Source organism: Grus americana, chromosome 1 (assembly GCF_028858705.1).
Source record: "Grus americana isolate bGruAme1 chromosome 1, bGruAme1.mat, whole genome shotgun sequence".
Taxonomy (NCBI): domain Eukaryota; kingdom Metazoa; phylum Chordata; class Aves; order Gruiformes; family Gruidae; genus Grus; species Grus americana.
Genome location: NC_072852.1, coordinates 68,931,519 through 68,956,812, shown reverse-complemented (window position 1 = coordinate 68,956,812; position 25,294 = coordinate 68,931,519). Strand labels below are relative to the sequence as shown.

General features: G+C 40.2%; 1 protein-coding gene across 7 annotated transcripts in view; it reads right to left on the bottom strand.

Moving 5' to 3' along the window:
• The window catches only part of ERC1 (ELKS/RAB6-interacting/CAST family member 1), a 297,951-nt gene that overhangs the window by 60,620 nt on the left and 212,037 nt on the right, over window positions 1-25,294 (bottom strand). The window lies entirely within an intron of this gene.

Here is a 25,294-nt window from a genome sequence, read left to right as displayed (position 1 = left end):
ACAGATGTTGAAATAGATGCCTTCAAGGATGCTTGAGCTACTCTTTGACTTTTCTTGTGAGTAACCAATATGTTGGATGCATGTCCTGAGTAATTAAGACAAAGGTAGGCATGCATTCATCACAAACCTTTCGTAGCCTCGCAGAAATGGTGTAAGCAAGAACATTCTGTACCAAGATCTTGGGGCTCAAGCACTATAATAACTAGATATAGAAACACAACCTTGACATATTCTTTCCCAATAGGAAAAACCTCTTACGAAGACAGTTCAGAAACATTTTATAGATCTTGGGAACAGAGCAGACAAAAACAATAGCCCTGATCATAAAACAGCAGTTCTCAAATGAACTCAAAGGATTGCTCTATGTTAGGGAAAACAACTATTTCTGTCCTTTGACCTTAATTCTCATCTCTAGCTGGTGAGGCCAAATCAGGATGTGCAACAGGACACAAAAGAAAACTTTGGCTTCATTGTCCAATAGGGGTGGCTTGTCCCACCTATCATTGCCTTGCAAAGAAGGAATAAAATCCATTTGTGGCTGTGTGAAAGATGGCATCATGCAGGAGTCATGATGAAACACAGACTCTGAATACTACAGATTTCCTATCTACCCTTCATCTAAAAATTTAGTTGCAAATGCACTTAAAGTAATAAAAATTCCAAATTCCCAAATAATCCAAATTTTTACCTGCTCTAGCTTATAAACAAAATCATATTAATATTGCTAATTTCAGAGAATGACTTTTCAAAAATAATCAAATGTGTTAAAACTATTCTGCTACTCATGTCAATAGCAATTATTACGCTAATAACATAGCTGTAATGCTTAGTCTTTTATTAAAGATGTAAGAAAAGTATAGAAGCTTAATGTAAGCTATTAAGATTGCTTTTAATTACACCTATATACCTTCCTGTTTGTTGTCAAGATCTTTTTTAATAAAGACTTAGGATCACACTGGCAAACTGTTGAGGGTAGCAGTGACACTAAATCTGCTTTTTCTAATTCACCTGTTAACACTCCTTCAGCAGACTTCACATGGACTAAAATAGATTTCTCTTTTTTCTTTCTGTATCTTTTTTCTAAACTACTTGACTTAATCTTAGTTAGGAATTTGTAATTGTGGCTAAAACAAAAATACTTGCTCCAAAAAGTACTCATTGAGCTCCATGTGAAAGAAAACATGAGCAAGCAAATTTGAGAACAAGACAAATGGGCAATGCTTTTATTTAATACTGATGTTTTGAACATATGCATTTAACATACTGGACTTTTAAACTGAGGGCTTGAAAAGGGAAAGGACTGGTACTACTGGAGTACAGAAATTTTTACGTGTTAAAATGCTGAAAACTTTACAAATTTTATGACCTTGGTGAGCATAAAGAGATGTATTTAGTATTGCAACATTTCTGAGGAAGGAGAGTGAAATGGTTCCATCAGGTACTTAAAAAAACAGTGCTTAAATCAAGGGTGCAGGGAGACGCATACCTAAATAAGTAGGATGTAGTCAGATAGGTTGCACTGGCTGCAGCTCAGCTGGATAAAGAACTTACCATCCTGGATATTAATTTAGTAATCCCTTCTCCAACCTGAAGGATAACTATATTTGCTTCTTGACCTTGTTCTAAAAAGTCTAAACAATACTGGTTTGCCTCTTAAAAAAAAAACCTTCAACACATTATTTTAATAGAATGGGACCAGGAAGCGACTATACGTGCAGCCCTGCTGACAGATCGGAGAAGACGGCAGCCTCTGAGAAGCAGCTCAGGGTTACAACCTTTTAACCCAGCTCGGCAGTAGCCAGCACAGCACTTTTGCCCACAGAGTTGTTACGTGAAAGGCACGCTGACTCCACAGCCCTGGAGCAGAAACTGCCAGGTTCTGAGCTTGTTTCTCTTTGAGAGTTGTATGGGTGAGACACCACATTTAAAAAGCTCTTGTTATTTTTACAGGTGAAAAAAAATACACTGCTCTCTTAAAAAGCATGAAGTTTTGCTAAGACAATGGGTGAAAATTGACTCACTGATGAGAAAGTGCATGACTGCTTTCGGATGAGTGATAGTTGGGATGGAAGAGCAGCTTTTTCTTACACATTACAGGTTTAGGTTAGAAGAGAGTGATGATGTATGACCTGGCTTCCTTCTGATCCCCATCAGTGACAGAGCTCTTAGAAATATTTATGCCAGTGAAAGCTTAAGATCTCTATCACTGCACAGGCAGAAGAAACTAGAGCATAAAACCCCCACTGCTAAGATGTGATCTCTGTTTGTCCCCTTGATCGCTCCAAGGATTGCCAGATTTTTGCCGGAGCTACCCATACACAGAAGTTTGCTATTATCAAGTTTGCATCTCAAGTGAAGCCGTATATCCTGTATCAAAAAAAGTGAAACAAACATGCATTTCAAGAGTAAAAGGTGTGTTTCAACAGACAAAATTGTTCACCATCTGACAGCAGAATGGACTTACACAATGGACTTTCTGTGATCTAGATTTATACAGGTGTTTCTTGTAAACACTAAGAGAGTAAGCTTGCTTTAAGCAGACTACCAGCTTATCAAAAATCTGATATCCAGTTTAGAGAGTACTTGTATCTTACCTAGATCATATCCAGAAAAACTAGCACCTGAAATTATTCTTTGTCTTTCAAGACATGATACCACAAAGTTAGGCAATTTTTTAGACACTTTAGGATAATTGAAAGATACTCTGAATACATCTATTCTACGAAGAAATACAAATATTCTGATGACTTAATAGACACAAAGAGTAGAAGAAAGGAAAAGGTGCACATCAGATTCCCAGTTGTAGTGTCAAGATTGTAGATGTGGGAACAACCCATAATGGAATCACAGAATCACAGAATGGTTTGGGTTGGAAGGGACCTCAAAGATCAGCTAGTTCCCAGCCCCCCTGCCATGGGCAGGAACACCCTCCACTAGACCACGTTGCCCAAAGCCTCATCCAACCTGGCCTTGAACACTTCCAGGGACGGGGCATCCACAACTTCTCTGGGTAACCTGTTCCAGTGCCTCACCACCTTCACAGTAAAGAATTTCTTCCTAATATATCATCTAAATTTACCCTCCTCCAGCTTAAGGCCATTATACCTCGTCCTACCACTGCCTGCCCCTGTAAACAGTTCCTCTCCAGCTTTCTTGTAGGCTCCCTTCAGGTACTGGAAGGCTGCAGTAAGGTCTCCTAAAATTAACTGACGCATAATTATTGCCACTTTGTTTTTGTTGCTTTTGTCTTATGGAAAAGTATCCAATTTTGGATGTCTGCCTGAAACATGAAAAATATAAAGTGAAGTGACAGAACATGATCAATGAACTCTGTTTTTTTTCTAGTTCTCGGTATCCTGGGAAAGACAGGCTGGCTTGGAGCTCTGGTCATTTTCACTTTCTTTAATCTGTTTTGATTCTAAAGAAAGAGTTATTCTTTTAATAGTAAACCCACAACCTTCGCTGATGATTCAGGAACAGAGCCAAGGATCTCTCTGTTGCATGGAGAATAAACAAGAGGAGTTACAGACGTGTGCACGACTGCAGGGCTATGATCTCATTGGCATTGCAGAGACATGGCAGAGTGGCTCCTATGATTGGAGTGTTGGAATGGAAGGGTACAGGCTCTTCAGGAAGGACAGGCAGGGGAGACAAGGAGAGGGTGTTGCTGTCTCTGTCAATGACCAGCGGGAGTGCATGGAATTCCACCTGGGGATGGATGAGGAGCTGAGCGAGAGCTTATTGGTCAGGATTAAAGGGAGAGCAGGGACAGGTGATGTTACAGTGAGGGTCTGCTAGTCTGCTACAGGCCACCCAACCAGGAAGACTGAGTGGATGAGGCCTTCTATAGGCAGATAGGAGCAGCCTCATGTTCACAAGCCCTGGTCCTCATGGGGGACCTCAACCACCCTGATATCTGTTGGAGGGACAACACAGCAAGGCACAAGCAGTGCAGGAGGTTCCTGGAATGCGTTGATGATAACTTCCTTCTCCAAGTGACAGAGGAGCCAGTGAGGAGAGGTGCCATGCTGAACCTTGTTCTCATCAACAAGGAGGCACTGGTGGGGAATATGAAGCTCAAGGGCAGCCTTGGCTGCAGTGACCATGACATAGTGGAGTTCAAAATCCTTAGGGCAGCAGGGAGAGCGCACAGCAAGCTCACTACCCTGGACTCAGGAGAGCAGAGTCTGGCCTCTTCAGGGACCTGCTTGGTAGAATACCATGGGACAAAACCCTGGAAGGAAGAGGGGCCCAAGACAGCTGGTTAGTATTCAAGGATCACCTCCTCCAAGCTCAGGAGCAATGCATCCCAACAAAGAGGAAGTCAGGCAAAAACACCAAGAGGCCCCCACGGATGAACAAGGAACTCCCGGGCGAAGTCAAATGCAAAAAGAAAGCCTACAGATGGTGGAAGCAAGAGCAGGTAGCCTGGGAGGAATACAGAAAAATTGTCAGAGCAGCCAGGGATCAGGTTAGGAAAGCAAAAGCCCTGATAGAAATTAGTCTGGCCAGGGACATCAGGGCAACAAGAAAAGCTTCTATAGGTACATCAGCGATAAAAGGAAGACTAGGGAAAATGTGGGCCCTCTCCAGAAGGAAACAGGAGACCTGGTTACCCAGGATATGGAGAAGGCTCTCAACAACTTTTTTTGCCTCAGTCTTCACCAGCAAGTGCTCTAGCTACACCACCCATGTCACAGAAGGCAAAGAAAGTGGGTGAAGAACCACCCACTATAGGAGAAGATCAGGTTTCAAAATATCTAAGGAACCTGAAGGTGCACAAGTCCATGGAACCTGATGAGATGCATCTGTGGGTCCCGTGGGAACTGGCGGATGAAGTGGCTAAGCCACTACCCATCATATTTGAGAAGTCCTGGCAGTCCGGTGAAGTTCCCACCAACCGGAAAAGGGGAAACATAACCCTCATTTTTAAAAAGGGAAAAAAGGAAGACCCAGGGAACTACGGGCCGGTCAGTCTCACCTCTGTGCCCAGCAAGATCATGGAGCAAATCCTCCTGGAAACTTTGCTCAGGCACACGGAAAATAAGGAGGTGATTGGTGACAGCCAACATGGCTTCACTAAGGGAAAATCATGCCTGACAAATTTGGTGGCCTTCTATGATGGGGTTACAGCGTTGGTGGATAAGGGAAGAGCAACTGATGTCATCCACCTGGACTTGTGCAAAGCATCTGACACTGTGCTGCATGATATCTTTGTCTCTAAATGGGATAGACATGGATTTGATGGATGAACCGCTTGGTGGATAAGGAATTGGCTGGATGGTCTCACTCAAAGAGTTATGGTCAACGGCTCAATGTCTAAGTGGAGAACAGTGAAGAGTGGCATTCCTCAGAGGTCAGTACTGGGACCGGCACTGTTCAACATCTTTGTTGTCAACATGGACAGTGGGATTGAGTGCACCCTCAGCAAGTTTGCAGATGCTACCAAGCTGTGTGGTGTGGTCGACATGCTGGAGGGAAGGGATGCCAGCTGGATGGACCCTGACAGGCTGGAGAGGTGGGCCCATGTGAACTGCATAAAGTTCAACAAGGCCAAGTGCAAGGTCCTGCACATGGGCTGGAGCAATCCCCAGCACAACTACAGGCTGGGCAGAGAACAGAGTGAGAGCAGCCCTGAGGAGAAGGACTTGGGGGTGTTGGTTGATGAAAAGCTAATGTGAGCCAGCAATGCGCGTTTGCAGCCCAGAAAGCCAACTGTATGCTGGGCTGCATCAAAAGAGGCGTGACCAGCAGGTCGAAGGAGGTGGTTCTTCCCCTCCACTCTGCTACCACCGGCTTCCTACCACCTGGATGATGACCGGGCAGCTTGGGAGAAAGAGCTGCAGAAGATGACCCAGGAGCAGGTGAGTCTGAAGCTCTGAACAAGGGCCTGAACTGTTGATGCAGGTCTTACTGATGTGCCACACCAAAATGTGGCCCACTCACCTGCTCCCTCTGGGGAGACCTTATATAAAACAAGGAACCACAGCTCATACAGATTCAGTTACCAAGTCCCATTAGCACCAAAACACCCTAATGTGCAGTGTAGTCAAAACTGTAACACATCTCCCTGGAGCACTGCAGATACCAGTCTTGTTTCATTCCTCTTTTTCTTTTGGTGAACCACTGCATATTTTTTGCAAATGGGGACATAAGACTTTCTATCTACTCAGTAACCCTCAGCACTGCAGGACTAATATGCTGTATTCCTGGATAATACGCTGTAGCAGGATAAATCCAGTAAGGAGTAATAAAAAAGATTCATCCACAACAGTAAAAAAGTTTTAACTGCCCGGGTATCCAAGTTTGTCCTCTGGCTTACAAATACTAATAGAATCAAGATGTCTTTAAATGGTTCTCTACAGCACTTGGTTTCAGGAGACTATGTAATTCCTTCACAGCTCCTTCCTAGTAAAGGAGAGGAATCCTTTTGGTAAAACATAACAAAGTGAATTTTAAAAAGCAGTTTTGTACTTTGCAGCACAGTTCTCAGGGTTATAAGGCTGGAATATTTATCAGCTGTATAATTAGAAAGAATAACAGGCTGCAAACAGTGCTGAATTAATGATGCTTCACAAAACCCCTATACATATTCATTAAAAAGAATATGTTTACATATGTCAGAGAACACAAATTCCATATAGAAATGTTATAAATACATTGTTCTATATAATTTTATTTCAAATTATGAGATTTCTTCTTATGTGGAGTATTTCTCAAAGTGGGATGAGATAATATAAAAGCAATATTGAGATCAGCAGCAGCTTTGATTTTAATGTCACTAAGGAACTGGGATAATTCCATCAGGCCTAGTTTGATTATAGGGATCAAATCTGTTTTCCTTCTGACTGGCACTAACCTACAGCATTTAAGGGTCTCACACAAATTTGGAGACCTCAGGTAGCTACAAGCTCATAGCAATCCAGTCAGTTCCTTCAAGAGAGACTGTTGGTCTTCCGTAGAGGGACGACTGACCTCCCAAAGTTTTCAACCTGGCGTGTTAAGATAAACTGTAATTGTGGCTGTTATGCCTTTAATACACAAGGCTTTGTAGTGGAAAGGTTCTGCTATCACATAAACTGTCTAGCCACTCCAGCAGTAAGGGCGCCAGTCGCCACAGAAGGAAAGAGCTGCTCCTTGGACAGTACTTGCTTCAGTTGTTTGATTTTTGTCCACTGCATTTACTCAAAGCCTATAGAAAATACTAATCGAGCTTTTAACGCTTTTCTATCACAGGCATTCGTAAGACTTACCATGGTGAATCATCATTACAATAAGAACTGTACTATTTGCACAGGAATTAAAAAAAACCTCCCATGAAGTGACAACAACATAAAGAACTAGCAGGGAAAGAGATTCGGATAAAGTATTGCAATATTATGAGAGCTAGACATTTAGGTGACAGAACATAAAGGCGTTAGGACACAGCATGTAGTAATTTGATGAGTTTGGTAGAATGACACTGCTGGGTGGGTCACACCTGATAAACTCTTAAAAAGTAATTAGTAATACAACACACCAAACAGCTGATCCAATGGGAGAGTTCTCCTGGCGCTAACATCACCCTTTTCATCATAAACTGTGTCTACCACACATCTACAGTGGTAGTTCCAAACTCAACATTTTTTCCTACTTTTTTGCTGGTTTAGAACATCTTCAGAAAATTAAGAAACTCTGATGGGGAGAGTAAATTCCTGTTTCTAACACCCAGAGACGCCGGCAATTAACAGCCATCATCCTGTCAGTGTGGTTACTGAACCTGCAGTACCTCGCAGGCAGGAGGCAGCCCTCGCAGGGCTCTGGGTATCAGAATTTGGTTCTCGAAAAATACTTGCAGTCGTACCAGAGAACACCATTTCAAGATGCTAACAGACCAGTACCTTACTTAATACACAAGTTGCCAAATTCTGCACCAGCTACAATTTCTGCAGTATTTAAGATGCAGTTATATGAAAAGCACAAAGTATCCCAAAGTGAGCAAAACATTTATCCAAAAGAAACAGTAGCAACCTCTTGCTGCAAGAAGGTGGGAGGAAAAAAAAAAGTAACTTGGCAATATGTACTACCTGCTCTTTTAATTACAGCTGGGAATAATCAAACCTCAGGCTGTAAATTAATTTCCCAAACACAGCCTTACACCCTCAGTCAAAAGGGCTAATACCAGTCCTTCCATTCCTGTACTTCTTTCCTGAATCGGCAAGTTACCTTTGCCTTGTCTGGATGGCACGTCAGCAGTCTCTCTCACCCCTAATCTACACTCTCACAGCTACCAAAATAGGAATTGCAAATTCAAGCAAACCAAGTGAGAAGAAAATAAAAAGCTGTTTGTCATCAGCAAATTGAAGCCTCCTGAATTTACACCTTTTCACTGTTCTTTTCAATGTCATAACATACAAGTGACCACAACTGGAAAACAAGAGATAAAAAAATAAATTCTTTGTGAATAGAGTTGTGTGGTCACAGAAGAGATGCCCCTTTAATTTTGAATTGTATGAATGGCGTGATAATAATCAATATTAGTTTTAGACACAGGAAGCATTAACACTTGTGTTGTCCTTGTTTAAAAAAAATAAAAATACTGATAACATATTTAGACTTTCCTATACACATTTCCTCCAACATCCCAGTTGTCTAGGATTGATTTCAAAGTCCTTGCCCTCAACATATTTGATATAGTCACAAGTGATCTTATCAATATTTTATATTACCTTTCCCATCAATGTTTTAGCCCTTCTGCTACTTAAACCTTTCCATCTTAATTTTACCACTTTGGCACCTGAGGCAAAGATTTGCAATTCCTAGTCCTGCTCATGTCTGAGCTCTGAGTACTCAGAATTGCGGTACAGCTCTAGACTGTGGCTGCCAGCATGACCAGAAAAAAAAATAAACCTGAAGCTTTCGCAGAGGGACTTTCCCCCTACCCGCTACTAATTTCCTGAACTATTTTTATCAATTAATTCCTCCAGTGAAAAAGAGCCTGCAGCGTATCACAGCTGCTAAACTGATAGTCCATGAGCATTACCTACTTGCCTGTGAAGAGTGGGAATTCTTGAAGATGGCACATTTTAGAAGGAACCTTCAATCCTGGCACCTGATGTTATGGTAGATTTGTCCCTATAAAGGGTAGTATTTTTTTTTTTTTAAGACAACTTTCCTTGTTTTACTGGCCTTTGGTACAGAAGCTGGATGAGAGACAGAAGTACTCACAAGGCTCTCAAGTTCCACAGAGTGGGCTTTTCTGAGAAGAAAGTCCTGAAACTTGTGCTATCTTTCTTCATCTGCAGTTTAACAGCAGTGCAGACAGAGCACAAACTTAAGGTGTAATTTTCATCCAGGCAATACAGGCCACCAGAATACATCCACCAGGTTTTGAAAAATGACCTTATAAGAACAGCAGCTCTTGCTTCTTTTCCTGTAACACGGTCAAGTCCAGGTTGAGCTTTAGCTTAGCACATGGTTTCACAGTCGGCTTAAGCTGACACAAGACAGCGCTCTTGCTGAAAGAGATGGTTCTGCCCCCCCATTTTCAGGTTCCTGCCCCCTCCCCAGTGTCAGCACCAGTGATTGTGTATCCCTGCAGCCTGGCGATCCAGTTAAAACCTAGCCCTGAATAAACAGGAGGATCCCAAATCTGACCACAGGTTCCTTATCCCTAGAGGAACTGCAGTTCTTCAAGATGCTGCTACAGTGTTAAACCCTTAGTTGCCGAAGCCAGTGCTGCCCAAATATAAGCATGAAAAGTGAACCATGGAATTCACATTGATCATAGCATATCAAACAACCACAATTACTAGAGTGAAAACAATTGTTCTTTAATTATACCTTCGTGAATCAGACCCCAGGTGAAAGATGGTAGAAAAAAATTTCAGCTATATCAGTTGAACGATGACAGCAATACTGCAGTGTTAGTGTTCTTTCTGATCACGTGAAAAACCCAAGTCATGATTTATAACAGAGCTGTTTTAAGAAAACTATCCAACCTTTAGATTCAAATAAAAGACACAAACTGATAGAGAATCCACCTCCTCGCTAAATGACTATCACAACTTATTTCTGGTTAGTATCATTCACCTCACTTCCTTCTGCATCCGTCTTGCTTCCATGATTGACATACTTATTCTGATAGGTCATCGTACCTTCCTTTATATTTTATCTGTCTGCTCATTGGAAATGAAGGCAAAGGCATTCATTGAATTTTGGGACCACATGCCTACTGTCACTAATCCTAGCCCTGTCCTCAGTGCATTGTGGTTCCAGTACTTTTCCTGATCTTTCATATCTGTGGCTATAGGATCTTTTACTATTTGTTTTGATTTACTTTGGAAGGTCTAATTCAGCATGAGTTTTCACAATTCTCACTTTATTCCTGTTATTTTTGCCTCCCAGAAACATCCTTCTCTCTCGACCAACTTTTCACACTGTGCTAATTTCCGTTGGATGCAGGTACACAGCCAGTTAGGTCTGTAAATCTTCCTTATGCTTCTTCCCCTTTGTTTGAGATGCAAAGACCTCATAGTTTTGGACCTTTGATTTAAACAAATTCCCTGCTTCCTTTACACTCAAATCTCTGAGTCCTTCTGTCCAATTTACTTGCTACCTAACATTCTTAATTTTTCAGTTTACTACTCTGAAATTGAAAACTTTGTTTAGCATAGGTTTTGGGGTTTTTTTATTTAGATGTAAGTGTACTCAATTTGTGGTCACTACAGCCAAAGGTTTTTTTGGTGATGATTTCTTCTCTAGTATCATCAACAGTTATTACAATACTGAACTCTTAAACCAACATTACTTCTTGGTGATCTAGTAAATATTGAGTTAACAAGTCTAGCAGTTTCTCTGATTTATATTCAATAAATAGATGTCTCCCACAAAAACACAGTTCTCCATTCTCATTTACATCAACCACAACTCTACACCTAAAATCCATAGCAGGCTACCATCCACTCTCTTTGTATAACTCCTTTTATGGTCCTTATGCTATTTTGACTTGAAGTAATGTTATTTCATTCATGTTATCACTTTTCTGTTTCTTCAGAAACTCTACTATCATTAACACAGGCCACCTGTACTTTAATTTCTAGCTTTCCCAAACACATTGTATCCACATTCTAGCTGTGAAAACAACTATATTATTCTATTACCCATTAATTGCCATTATCCCTGTGACATGTGGTTTCATGTTACATACCAGAAGCGTAGAGCTACTTCATTTTGTTGTTCTTTTACAAACATCTCAATTTTCCTCTGCTTTTCAACAAATTTTCTTCCTAGAGTTACAGATTGCCTTCGTTGCTTATTGTCTCTTTGACTACCAACGTGGATGCATCTCACCTAACTTCCTCCTCTTCTCCAAGGGTTCTTTTGTACGGTTGTGCAAGCCTCTCTTCCAGAACCACTCTGTTTGATTTCTAAAAATATGTATTTCCTGTAAGGTCAGACACAGCACATGGGACTATTTACATTAATTCTGCAAAGGATGTCGTAGCTTTTGGTGGTAGTAACAACAGCATCTGTTCCATCCTAATCCTAACTCTTACTACGTGTATTCCAGTCTTTTCTGTTTGCTGCTGCTGCCCAGGAAAAGGACTGAAAAGGGAACACAAGAAACACCAAGTGTCTGGATAAGGCCAAGAATAGCAGCATCGGGGAAAAAGAGGATGGAAGCAGTTTCATTCAGCACTGAGGCATCACTTTGCCTCCTGCTCCAGGTAGCTTCAATGACCGCTGCTTAAGTAGTGCCAAAAAAGTGTTTCTAAGCAAACAGAAGTTGTTGAAAGAGTTGAGGACAGGAATGGAGCAGGTGTCAGGGGCTATGAATAAAATTTGGATATATTTAGTTCCATAATTGCAGCAGAAGGGGCCTGAGAGGTTTCATTTCATTTCCTTTTTCAGATCCAGGTCTGAAATTAGGTGTAGCTACTTGGAGTCTCTTAGTGCAGAACATTTGTTTGAATTGGCACTACAGTATATTCTGATGAGCTCTGAAGATAGACAACTTTCCAGATGCTTAAAGCAACTGCAATCTACAGTAAGTAGAGAGAATCCTACCACCTTCTTTTCTGTTTTTAGCTCTATCCAGTCCCTGTTATTCATGGGAAGAATGAGAAGAAACTGGAGCTGCATGCTGTAAAAAGAGTTTAGGAGACTGAGTACGTGTACTCTGCTCCAGAACGAGCACTGTGAAGCCTGATATAAACCGTGGAAACAGACCCTTGACAACTCTTTACTATCAGATCCCTGCTAAACATAATGATACATTCTGTTATACAAAGCCTTTTTTCATGTACAACTTTAACGAATTTTTAGAAACAAACTAATGAAGCTCAACAATCTCAAAGTAGGTTGTTATTGTCTATGTTTTGTAATGAGACACAAGTACATGAAACTTAAAGCAACGTGTTGAAAGTGAGAGAGCAAGTCACTAATATGTGAGGGAATTGGAAAAACCTCTTTTTAGCACATTCCAGCTTCCAACACCTTTTCAATTGAACAAATTTGAAGCTGTGTTTATCCTGTGTTTTAAATGAAACTCCCATGAAAATTACCTTATTTAGGAAACATTATCACAAGCAAATTTACAGATACAACTCTGGTATCTTAGAAAAAGTAAAAACCTCCAATTTCAAGGATATGAAATAGAAGAAACAAACTTAAACCAGCTTGTATCACACAGAGAAACTGGCTCTCACGAAAACCTGCCTACACTACAGATAAATGGAAGTTCCCATATCTTCTTATAAGTAACCTCTTGTTACTTGTTTTGATGTAGTTGCCCTTTAATCGGTTGTACCATTGCTAAGAAGTATAATTTGGCATCTACTTAGGTATTGAGACTTGTGGCAAGGTTAATTTCTTGCAACAAAATTTCTTGCTAAATTTCAAGATGTTTACATTTTATCTATTTTATGAAAAAATTGTGCATATTTTCCAAGGCTGACTTCAGGATAAGAAAGTCAAGGCAGAAATTTGAGTGTGTTGCAAGGAAGAGGACTGCTTTACAGGTTACAGCTTCTTCCTTCTAACAGTATTATTTACAAACTATCAGAAGAAAAATGGCTCTTTCTGACAGTTCCCTATAATGTCTAAACTATTTAAAACAACTGGATTAAAACAGACAAATTCATGGCAAGAATATACGATGGAGATTTACACTGAATTGTATGGAGATTCACAGGGGACAGGGGCAGATAATAACTGTGAGGCAGGGTGAACATGAGTGAATTGGACAACTTTTAATCCTGAAACTATCCTTAAGAAATAGGTATTTTGCACAACTTCAGGAAAAATTCCAAGCATTTTCTTTAGTGTATGGACCAATGAATTTACAGGAAAATATAAGGATGCTTCATGCAAAATAAATCTTCTAAAAACTGAGATGGAAAGACCACCAACAAAGAAAAGTGTTAGATTTTTAAAACTAACAACTGCTAACTGCAAAACACATAAACGAACAGAGTCAATTGAAATAGAAACATGGCTTAGTAAGGCTGGGAGTCAGGATCTACTCTTCACACCTGTCACTTGTGGTCTGACCAAGAGCACATCATTTAACTACCTCTGTAAATGCAAACAATACTATTTACTTCACAGAAGAATTGTATGAGTACATCTGGTAACGTCTGGAAAACAGTGACATCCTGAGCTGAAAACAGTCAGGTGTCTTTTTCTTATTATTTATTGTTAGCTTAAAGGAAGAAGGGGATTACCAAAATCTTGCACACTTCAAGCTGCCTTATTTTTGCTAGGAGTACCATGATTGCACCAAGATATTCACTTCTTCACGCAAGAAACTCGAGGAGTTCCAAGGCCACAAACCTATGAAGGAAACATCTGAGAAGCAAGAGGATTCCCCTACCACCAAATCCCCAACAGACACACAGCAGAGAGCTCTTGGGCAAGACAAGTGAAACTGCCAACTTGGAGCAAACCTGCGTTTAAGGATTTATGGCAGCCTCCCAGTTACAGGCCCATCTGGGTTGGAGCCGGGGGAGGCTGGGAAGACCATGCGCCGGTTACATTTTTGTCATTCCTGCTGCGGTATGGCGTGAATAAATCACAGGGCTGAGGTCAGAACAGCCAGCCCATAAAGTGATTCATGGGCCCAGCAGCACATTCCCCCAGGACTATGTACTTTATTACAGTAAACCTCAGAACAAGATACAATTTCCTGTCTCAAGGAGCAGCCTTTAAATCAGGACACCTGGACAGCCCTGCAACCACTTACAGAAACAATGGGTCTCAGCCCCACCGCTGCCTCTCCTGGCTGGCCCGCACTTGCCCGAGGCCCGCTGCATTTAACGCTAAATACCACCTTTAGAAACGACCTCCTTCTGCAACAGATTACTGTGGTGACAAGACCATGGAGTCAACGTATTGATATAATCCTATTCTTCAGCCGTAGCTCCCCACCCAAGAAATAAATATTCTCCATCTGTTGTTTTGCATTCCATTTTAGCTTTTAGGTCTTTTCTGCACTGTAAAAATTTGACCCAAAATGTTAAGGCAACAAAGGAATTGAAAGGAAACTCATTGGTTTCTCTGTTAGCAAGCAGATCCTTCACCGAGAGGGGGTTTTTTTTTTGCAAGCTGAAGAACCTGCCATGCCATTTAGGCTGTAATATGGATGTTCTCACTGTGATCAAGGACTGTGATTTGAGTTTTGGGTTTGGCACCTGGAAGGAAACTGAGGTGGTGACAGAGATGATGGTATTGTTAGACTCCTGAAAACTCTCACTCTCAGCTAAGAGTAATGTTGCTCTTACACCACAGTTACATTTTAAGCAAAAAGAACAGAAAACTCCTTTTAAGCCATGAAACAAAGCAGTGCATGTTTTCTGCTCTAAATGTTCTAGGGAGCCTTATCTCTGAACACTTAAATCACATAGGCCTTCTAGCTGTATAGGAGCAACCTGCCATGACTGCCTCGTGTTCCAGTTGTCCCTCAGATAAAAGTGAGGCATGTGCTGACTGTACTTCTGCTGTTCTCCTTGGAAGCAACAGGACACTCTTCAGACAGAGGCTTCCCATGTTCACACAAAGTGGGACAGAAGAAAAACCTGCTTTGCCTTCTTCAGATCCACAATGGATCACCATAATAAAAGTTTCACTCAGGTTTAATTTTTCAGTATAATTTTTCATTCAACAATGAGAAGCACGAATAAGAAAAGGGAAGGAAGCTTTCCTTCAAACAATTATTGGCACATGGCAAGACTTTCCTATGGCTTTTCTGACAGTAATTCATTCTGTACAGTCAATCTACAAATAGTGGAAGAGATCCTAATTATTTTCACTCCTCAAAGTTCTTTCAAATCTTAAAACTATAGACATAACAAGGTCACATGTCCCTGGGAAGCTGCTTCATGGAAAACATAGCTAGGAATAAGCTTACATATACTGAGACACACCTGAAAGACTTTCAGAGGACAAGAACACAAGAGAAAGTAATAGAGGAGGGGAAGTCTGGGGGCAATTTAGGGGAGAATTCATCAAACACTGAAAGTTAAGAACGCTATTGAACTGGTCAAATTAAAAAAAATCGAGATAAGGGAAGAAGAAAAGAGAAGGATTGATAAAACAGATGTAAGTAACGCTAAACCCACCAGACTTGTGCAAGACTGAACCCTCCTGAAGCTATTTGTTTCATGATTACTTTTCCTAGAAGCAAAAACAGTTGTTTGGAAAAGTACTTCTTCCACCGGCTTATTTTATTTTGTTTTATCCTACTTAAAGGATCTCCTTCACTTTTGTGGATTGTTTCAGAGCTTACAGTAGGCAGAATCGAGGCTTAGTCACTGATTTTATCCAGTCCGATTTCCTGTACAGAATAAACACTTACATCGTCGTATCCAGTTGCTCTCATTGAAGCCAATAAATTATTCTGGGGGTGGGGGTGGTAGGAAAAGGACATCCACTTGCGACTGAAAGCCATGAGGAACTGGCTGCTATCCTTGTGAGTTTCTCCCAGTGGTTAATAATTCTTGCTGTCAGAAAGTCATATGTCTTTCTAATCTTAATTTTTCTGTTCTCTGTTTCTGGATAAGAATCCTTGTTGTGACTGTCTCTACTGGAATAAACAGTGTTTTAATATCCCTATTATTTAATTTTCTAGGTATTACAACTATACAGAGTATTGTGACAACTGTATCAACTATCCTGTAAAATAAAATCCTCATTCTATTCATACTCATTAATCCCACTTTTATGTAGCCAAAGTCCTTTGCCAATGTCACACTGCTTTTTTTCCATAACATCACTACCTCTTTTCCTAGTCATTCCTTTCAAAATAGTGTACAATAGACTCCATATTGTTCTAATTTATATACCTAATGTCCAAATGCACTTTGTGTAAATGAGTTCACATTAAGAAGGAATCTGAATTGCCCACATGTCTGTTCTCACCATTAGGTAACACTATGCCATATTGTTTATGACCTGCAGGTTCCATTGACTGTCATTTTATACCTACTTCCAGCTCACTGATAAAATGATTATTAGCCTCAAGCATAGTATCAATATCTATGAAGTTTAAATATAAATATCACTGTTCAGTTTTAATTGTAATTAGTAAATGCTGACAGATAATGCTCACTTTAAGCATATTGTCTACACAGTGTTCATGCTGGGAATTGTTCATTTACAGAAGTCTTATTATATTTAATGCAAAATGTTATTTCTATTAAATAAGTTAAATTTTTTTTTAACCAAACTTTGGAGATAAGCAAGGAATCATATAACTTTTTTTTTACATTACACATCTTACACAAATCAAGTTGATGCGGATTAATTAAAAGCCTATTCGTTAGTTCTTTACATTATCAGAATCTTTTAACAGCTTATCCATTACCTTGCTCAGAAATTGTAACAGTTACTCAATTCATAGCAAGTCAGTCATCCTGCCTGCTATTCTGCAACACTTCCAGAACCTTAGCATTTCCATAACTTCTAGAATTTCACCAGAATTCCAATATTTATTAAACTTCCAAGGAGCCAAAAACCCCTTCAGCCAACTTCTCTTAGTATTCTTAGATACCAGAAATCTTGGCGTGCCACCCTCAACACATGTATAACATCTTCAGCAGTTTCTTATATTGAAAAGAAAGAGATATGGAATGCCACAGTGCCTTTCTAGAGAAGAGAGGCAAAACCATTTTTGTCCAGTTCCTGTGTGATCCAAATTAATAATAAAGGATGTCACAAACCAGTAAAATAATATTTTAGGCATACTACAAATACCTCAAATGGCTTAATGAAGAGAAAAAAAAAGGAATAGATCTTTCTTGACTTTGTTTTTCCACTAATACTAATTATACTGGCTATTTTACTACCAACAGAAACCAGTAAATTTTTATAATTGATCAAGTTTTTAATAATTTCAATGCTGACATTAAGAAAAAGCAGTGGTCATTTCATCACCACAGCAAACATGAACGGTGTCCTCTCTGAAACCAAAGACAAAACTCCCATTGATGTCACACAGTAAGAGCTGCATTAAGGGACTGGATTCCCTCTGCCTTCTAAATGGCTTTAAATATTCATTAAATATTCCAAAAAAACTTTCAGAATTCCCTCTATCTATTTAAAAACACACAAAATCATACTTAATAAACAAAACATTTTAAGGTTGCAAAGTGAAATTTGCAGAGGTTGAGAAATGTCATCATAACCTATCTACTTATGGGGATGCTTTATGCTGTTTTAGTCCTTTATTAAATGAACTTATAGAGGCTTGACCAAAGAACCTATACACCATTTCATCTCGAAAAGCTTATTTACCCATTATAGTAATACATTCAGGAACTATGGCAGGAGAGCACCTCAAGTTGCTTAGCAAAATAATCTTCAGATAAAACAGAAATTAGTACTGGCAGATCCATAAGAATTTTCTAGCTAATCATTTGCAGGAAAGTGCTTAACTGTGACATACAGAATGGCCTCAAGGGGGGAATGAAAAAACAAGTTTTGATTTTTAGGTTTTATCTACAATATGTAGTCCTCAATCCTATTTTCAAAAACTCTGACAGGTAATGTTTTATTATTAACATGATTTCAATGCAGAACAAAGCAGAGAAGCAAAAGGAAATATAAGCTTTTTTCTTTTTCCCCTCACATGTCTTGCTTTTTTACTTACTGATGTGATAGGGACAAAGGAAAGATACTGGTAACTAAGTAGAATAAATGGTAGAAATGATAACGAACTCCTCTGTCCTCTCCACTTGATGGTGGTACTCTAGATAATCGTCTGTTCAAATGTAACGATATCACATCTGCGTCAATCAAGACGTCCACTTCTGGTGTTTAGACCTAAGAGCTCATCTGTGCAACAATAGCAAACATGCCAGAGATGCCATGAAAAGCTCAGTAATGTACCAAACTCTAGTTTTTCCAGGTGATTTTTTTTTAGGTTACAGCAAATACCAACGGAATTTTCTTTCCCCCCTCCGGATGAGCACGTCCTATGAAAGCATTACACGTGGTGTAGCGTGGTAACCAAAGTCTACCACAAGCCATGGCGAGGGGATTAACACCGCTAACTTTCATGTGGCTCCAGAGCCATTGCTGAGCTCCTCAGAGACATCAGCGCCTTTTCGTCTGGCTGCAAAGGGAACAGTGTGTTCAGAGATGTATGAAAGCCCCTCTTCCCCGTCACGACGCTGACAGAGGCCAGTGCATGTTCATAGCAGAGGTCACTCTGAGGGGAGGAAAGCAATAACAACCTGACTGGAACAGACACCTTCTTCACAGAAAAGTCAGTCATTTACGTTTTCGCTCTTGTACACCTCACTGCAAAAGATTTTGAAGTAGTTCATTTAAAAATAGAAGGGGAGTCTGCTCTCGAAACAGGAATAAAGTACACATGCTAAATATAACCTATTCCAGCCTACAGAAAATACTGCTGAGAGTAATGGCCCAAAAAACTCTCTGGGAAAAAGAGTGTTTTAGAACAAGGTGGCTATCACACTGTGAGAGCTTTACAACATTAAAGTTAATGGAAGTTTTTCATTAATATGGCTAGTCAATATTATTTTGTTTAAATTTACCATTTTTTGATGTCTTGAGTTAGCTACCTAATTGTAGACGTTTTCTTTTCCTTTTCCTCTAGTAGAGACTACTGAAGAGTGCGAAAGAATGCTACCTACAGGAGAATTTTTAGTTTCTATTAAACCCTTTCAGAGCAAGGAGTCATGTAGGCATAAATCAAAGCAGTGGAAGAAAAAAAATGGCAACTGAGAAGATATGCCAGCTTCTCCAAGACAGACTTGAATGGGTAGCAGAGGACTGGGTGACTTCAGACAGTGCATTCCTTCCTCTCAAAAAAAATGCAATTTATGACTAATGAATAATTTAACCATGAGAAACAAGATCAGACAATTTGCTTCCCCAAAGGACACAGACAAAAGCTATGTTTATATTAATTGACATCCTCTCCTTAATTTTCCATGCAATTGAGTCACTCCAAGCCCTCACACATTCTGCGGAGTTCTCACAATCAAACAAATTCAAATCCAACAACGTAAAATGAGTGTGTATGACCCCCCACCCACATGTATATGGGACTTCAAACAAGCACATCTGAATAAGACAGTAACTCTCTAATTCTAAACAGCATTTTCTTACAAAGTCTGAGATTTTTTTCAGATTCAGAATAGGTAAGGCGGAATGTCCATGCTACTCAGTAATTTTGGGAGGGGAGGGTATGGGTAGAGAAGAAGGGGGTTTTTCAGTGCAATTTGGTTACAAAGCTTGTTTGTACAGGGCTGTGCTGGCCTCATGGCGACTATTCATAAGAGATCCCCAGAAGAGCTGTAAAATCTGCCCATAGCCCAGGTGCTATAATTGCTGTCTGTCAAAACAGAGCTGTTTTCTCAGCAAACATTTCAGAATGCCCAATGCTAAGTTGATTAGTTTGGGGTTTTCTGGGGAGAAGTATAAGGATGATGGCCGAGAGACAGAGTAAAAATGATGACTCGGCGACAAAATTTTGATTTCATTAAAACACTCTAGAGAGCGTTTAATTTCTCAGTTAAAAGAGAATTCCTGTCCTTGGAAGGGAAGTGGGGAGTAGGAAGGAGTTATTACCAATAATGTCCAATTCCCACTGTAAGAAACATCAATCAGTTCAAGAACCAGAGAGGTGTCAAGAGGAAGGGGCCAGACTCTTTTCAATGGTGCCCAGCAACAGGACAAGGGGCAACAGACACAAACTGGAACACAGGAAGTTCTATCTGAACTTGAGGAAAAACTTCTTTACTCTGACGGTGACCGAGCACTGGAACAAGCTGCCCAGAGAGGTTGTGGACTCTCCTTCTCTGGAGGTATTCAAAATCTGCCTGGACGTGATCCTGTGCAACCTGCTCTAAGTGATCCTGCTTAGAGCAGGGGGTTTGGACTAGATGATCTGTAGAGGTCCCTTCCAACCCCTACCAATCTGTGAATCTGTGTTATCAGTACAGAAACTGGCTCAGCTGCCCCTTGAGCATAGTTGTTCATCTAGCAAAATGATTCCCATGTCACAGAGATGACTCCCTTTCAGTACTCCCTGCACGCAGCACCAAGAGGGCACGCTCTTGGTGAGTTTCTGAGGCTTCTCCTGTGCACAAGAGCTTTGAGACCCTCCATCTTCACAGGAAGCATATTTCGAATCCAGCCTGCTCTGTGTGGGTAACGTGGAAAGACAGACCCGGTTCCCTCAGGTGCTGGCAGCAGCGCTGACCACACAGAGCCTATTCAAACCACATCATGAGATCATCCACCGGATTTGTACACAGGCTGAGCCTGTGCAGGTCCCAGACACCTGAGTATGTGAACTCTATAAAAAACACTTCTTGCACGAAGCCGCACACAGAAATGTCAGGGCTGGGAGAGGGGGATAGCAGGCAGAGTTGGCATGAGGGAAAAAGGAAGGAAATTAGGAGCATATAATAGAGCGAGGCTTCAGCCATCTTTTGCAATTAAACTCTTCGCAGACCCTTAACGTGGCAGAAGGCATTAGTTGTGCGTTTAGGCTGTGACTTACAACTTCCTACCTCTATAGCATGGTTAAGAAAGGCAACACAGATGTAAGTCATCGACAACCATAGCAGCTCCTTACAAACCCCTTTAGGAAGGACTTGGTGAAGCAAATTCATAATGGCTCTTCCTGTACATTATCTGCACTTCTGTATTTTCCATCAGTAATCATTGCTCCTGAGCATCCACGGTATTAAAGCAACTTCATTTGTGCTGCTCAGGTTACATCAATGTCAACGCTTACTTGAAGTCCCAGGGTTTCAGGGGTTTGGAATTTTGCCATCAAAATTCACTCCAGGCTGAAACGTGGCAAAGCGGGGCTCTGCCCCTCCTCATTTCCCAGGCAGTTTCATAAGGATTTTTACAAAAACCCCTCTGCAAGCATTTAAGATCTTTTTGTTTTTCTCAGGCTAGAAATGTCTTTAATTATTACTATTATTATTATATTTGACAAAGGTTAATGTCAAGTCTCAAAATGTACATTAAAAGTTTTAATTAAAAACAAACACTTTCCTAAATCCAGTGCAGCATATGTTCCTACCAGAGTGCACATGTTCCTACCAGAGTGCACCTCCTTCTTTTAGCAACAGTTGATACATCTGAAGACTACAGAGGGCATGACACTGGGTAATTACAAGGGTAGCTCAAATAGTACAAGAAATAATTAATTACATTTTATGATTATTTAGAAAAAATATTGAATAGGTAACAATGCTTAGACATTGCAGTAATTTTAATAAAATTCTAATAATGCAATGGACTGATTTAACAATTTCTTAGATTTAATTCTGATTAACCAATTTAATGATTTTTAACAACACCCTGAGAAATACTAAGCTAATATTATTATTAGATTTTTTTCTAGTTAATGGTCATTATACAGCACTCTGGGAATGCACCTGTGAAGCAGACATCACGCCAAAGGCCTTCAGCAAGCTCTCACTTCAAAAGGCATTTATTTATGCTATCACTCTCAGAACTGCCTCGAACCAGGCACTTGCTCCACAAGTAGAATTCACCACCCAGAATTACATACGCAGATTCCCTTTGCAGCTAATGAAGAAAGTCACGCACCTCATAGTGCAATTAACGTTGGGCAACAAAACGGAGGAACACTTTAATCAACAGGAGAGAGAGAGATAGAACTTGTTTCGTTCCTAGTTTTAGGAATCAAAACTATTGCCATGGGAGGACCTATCTGTAAAAGTGGGATCCACAGCCCCCATGTGCTCCTGAGGATACATGTCTAAAACAGGCATTTGGATACAAGTGACTGCATCAACTTCTTTTACAGCATATAAGTGAGAATTGAATGACGACAGAGGAAGGACACGGTACTGACCACCTTATCTACAGCAATCTGGTTTTTATAATGCTGCCCAGGAACTGTGACATTTTCAGTCTCAGAAAGCTCAAACCCACACTGTAGTACAGCTGCTGGAGTAACCAGGCTATACAATGTATTCTAGGATGTTTTTTCATTTCCTATGCAGAAGGAAATACAAAACTGGGGACCTTTACTGGCAATACTCCACAAGGTTCCTCACTTCAGATTAAGCTATTTTAAATGGTATTTTATTTTTCTATTCTTTTGATGCTGCACTTACGATCTTTACGTCGTTAAACAAACTCATACCAGGTAAACAGAATGTCCTCTTTAAGAAAGCGTAGAAGATACTTTTGCATTGAAGAATGGTAAAAGCACAGGTGGACTCTGCAAAGTCTCCTTTGCGCATTCAACCAAAGATGAAGTTTGAAAGTTAGTCCTCTGCACTCTGAAAACAAATGCATCAGATATAAGGAACCACCACTGGAAGTATTGTGTTCCTCAGGGTTATTTTCTAGATTAAACATTGTTTTATTGACTAATTCTTGAGGATTAAGCCTTCAGCTTCCCCACTTTGCTTCAAACAACAGTGATCACACCTACATAATGAAAGCTGTTCCACCCGGCTCCAGAAGGATCATGAATGGCCTCTGAAATACCCACACTGGTCAGTCTGGACTGTTGTGATGTAGCAACCCAAGTAATGACAAAAATTGGAGCCAATGCCACTAAAAAGATGGAAGACCTGAAGAGTAGTCAAGTTATCGGCCAGTGCAGTGGACCTTATAAATGCCAAAGAACATTTTTCCAACAGGACAGGAGATTCTGCACTGCAAATGCAACTCAACAGAAAAAATGGATCCCGTTATAAATACAGAATTGTATTAGATTCTAGCAAGTTTTGAAGACCAACAGTCTAACATGCTGATTTCCATCCCAGATTTTGTTTTTCTTCCAGTTAACTTGCATGCAAACATTCCTCTTTTTGAATCAAGGGGTAACCACATCAATGAAAATTTATCATTCTGTCTCCTTTTATATAAAAGTTCCAAATCAACCAAAGTTACCAGGGCAGCATCATTTGCAGTTGTATAATCGATGATAATACCAATATGTCTGAAATTGGAAGTCTACAACTAATATCTGAAGTGGCAAAGGACCTGAGGACTACAGCTTTAACATCACAATGTTTCAGCACGAAATACATTTATATAATGCAGACAAAAGGTTACTCAGATCAAGACCTTATACGACATGCTAAGAAGCTACAGTATTAATGATTTTTGTGTGTCTTAAAAGAAACAAATAACAGACACTCCATGTGGCTCTCTGTGGATACATCCTTGGTCTAAATCACAGGTTAGTGCATAAAAAGGAGGACCACATGAATGATTGGATTAATGTCTTATCAACTAAACGCCTGCCACCCACATCGACTTTTCTGTCTATTCCTATTTTAGTAAGTTCACCAAGTTCAATCACTTGTGATCACAGGAAACCATACCATATAATCACTTTTAAGTGCAGTACAATTTCCTCTCCAACCCACTATGGCTATCAGAAGACTTCCAGAAATGACAGTGATCTGCTGTCTAAGACAACAAAATTCTAACTAGAACCAGACTGGGGCCCATAGCTTGAATGGGAGAAGACTTTCTGAGGCTTGATGCGCTAACTGGAGAGGTTTATCATTCAGAACTACTCTCTTCGAGTTTCAGTTTATGATTAGGAAGGATATTTCTAGTTAGAGTCACATTATACTGCAAGCTGTGGTAGCATCATACATAACAAGGGCAATAGTAGGTAGGAGAATTTTTCTTATGAAGTTCCCTGAATAATCTAGATCCGTATGCCAGCAGAGAGGCGGTATTTCCCAAACACTCCAGAACTCCTAAATGGCGTGTATATGGCAATTCCTCAATATGTTCAACAACTTCCAGTGAAACTTACACACCTCAAAATATTGTATACAAGAATTTGAAATACTGCCTGCAGCACCACTGGTTTTAGCTAGTAAAATTCTATTCGAGATAGGGCTCCAGTCAGTTCTGCAGCCCCTTTAGTACCACGGATATAAATTCTCATGTTCTTACACTTCAGCAGATGAAAGGACCTCTGTGATAACCTTTCCCACGCTAAAGATGCTTCTTTTTGATACAACTCACATTGCTTTTTGTATACACATAAACAGTAGCAAATGGGATATGGTGGGGAAAGTTCACCCTGCAAAAGCCAAGATGCCTCATTGCTGCAGCCACAAGGCAATAAAAGAGATTGGTTGAGATTTTTACAAGTTCTGACGGCCAATTCCACTACTGCTGGCTGGCTCATAGGATTTAAATATCTGCATCTCAAGTTTTATAACTTGACTCCCTAAGGAATTACTAAGCTTCTTTCCAGAGTCTGTTTAGAAGGGAAACCATTCACTTTGGAAAAGACAGGACTAATGCCCTTACTCTGGGGGCTCTGGTTTTGGCTTAGCCTCCTCTGTTCCCTGTCAGACACAACAAGAGTGAACCTGATTGCTGTGAGTCAACAATTCTAATCCATAAAGTTCAAACATCAGGATGCCAAGGACCAGGCTTCACTCACAAGCATTACCATGTCAGGCTCTTATTTCCTGAAATTAATGGAAAAATCTGAGGTAAAGCAAGATAAAGTTACAATAAGGAGGAATGCAAACAGTGATTGCAATTATAGCAACAGGGAAGCAGATATTTCCATTATAGGGAAACCTAAAGCAAACATCACTTTTAGGTTGAAAAGAATCACCGTGTGATCAAATTGCTTACAAACTATTTGGAGGCACTTCTGAAGAAACTCCAAAATCTGCTTCCTCCAAACAATTCTTGCTGTTTTTTAGTAATGACTAGGGTAACTGAAGCAATCTCAACTTCAACTAACCACTTAGATCTGATCTACTTTGACACTTGATAATATACAGAAGCGTTGTAGAAAGTG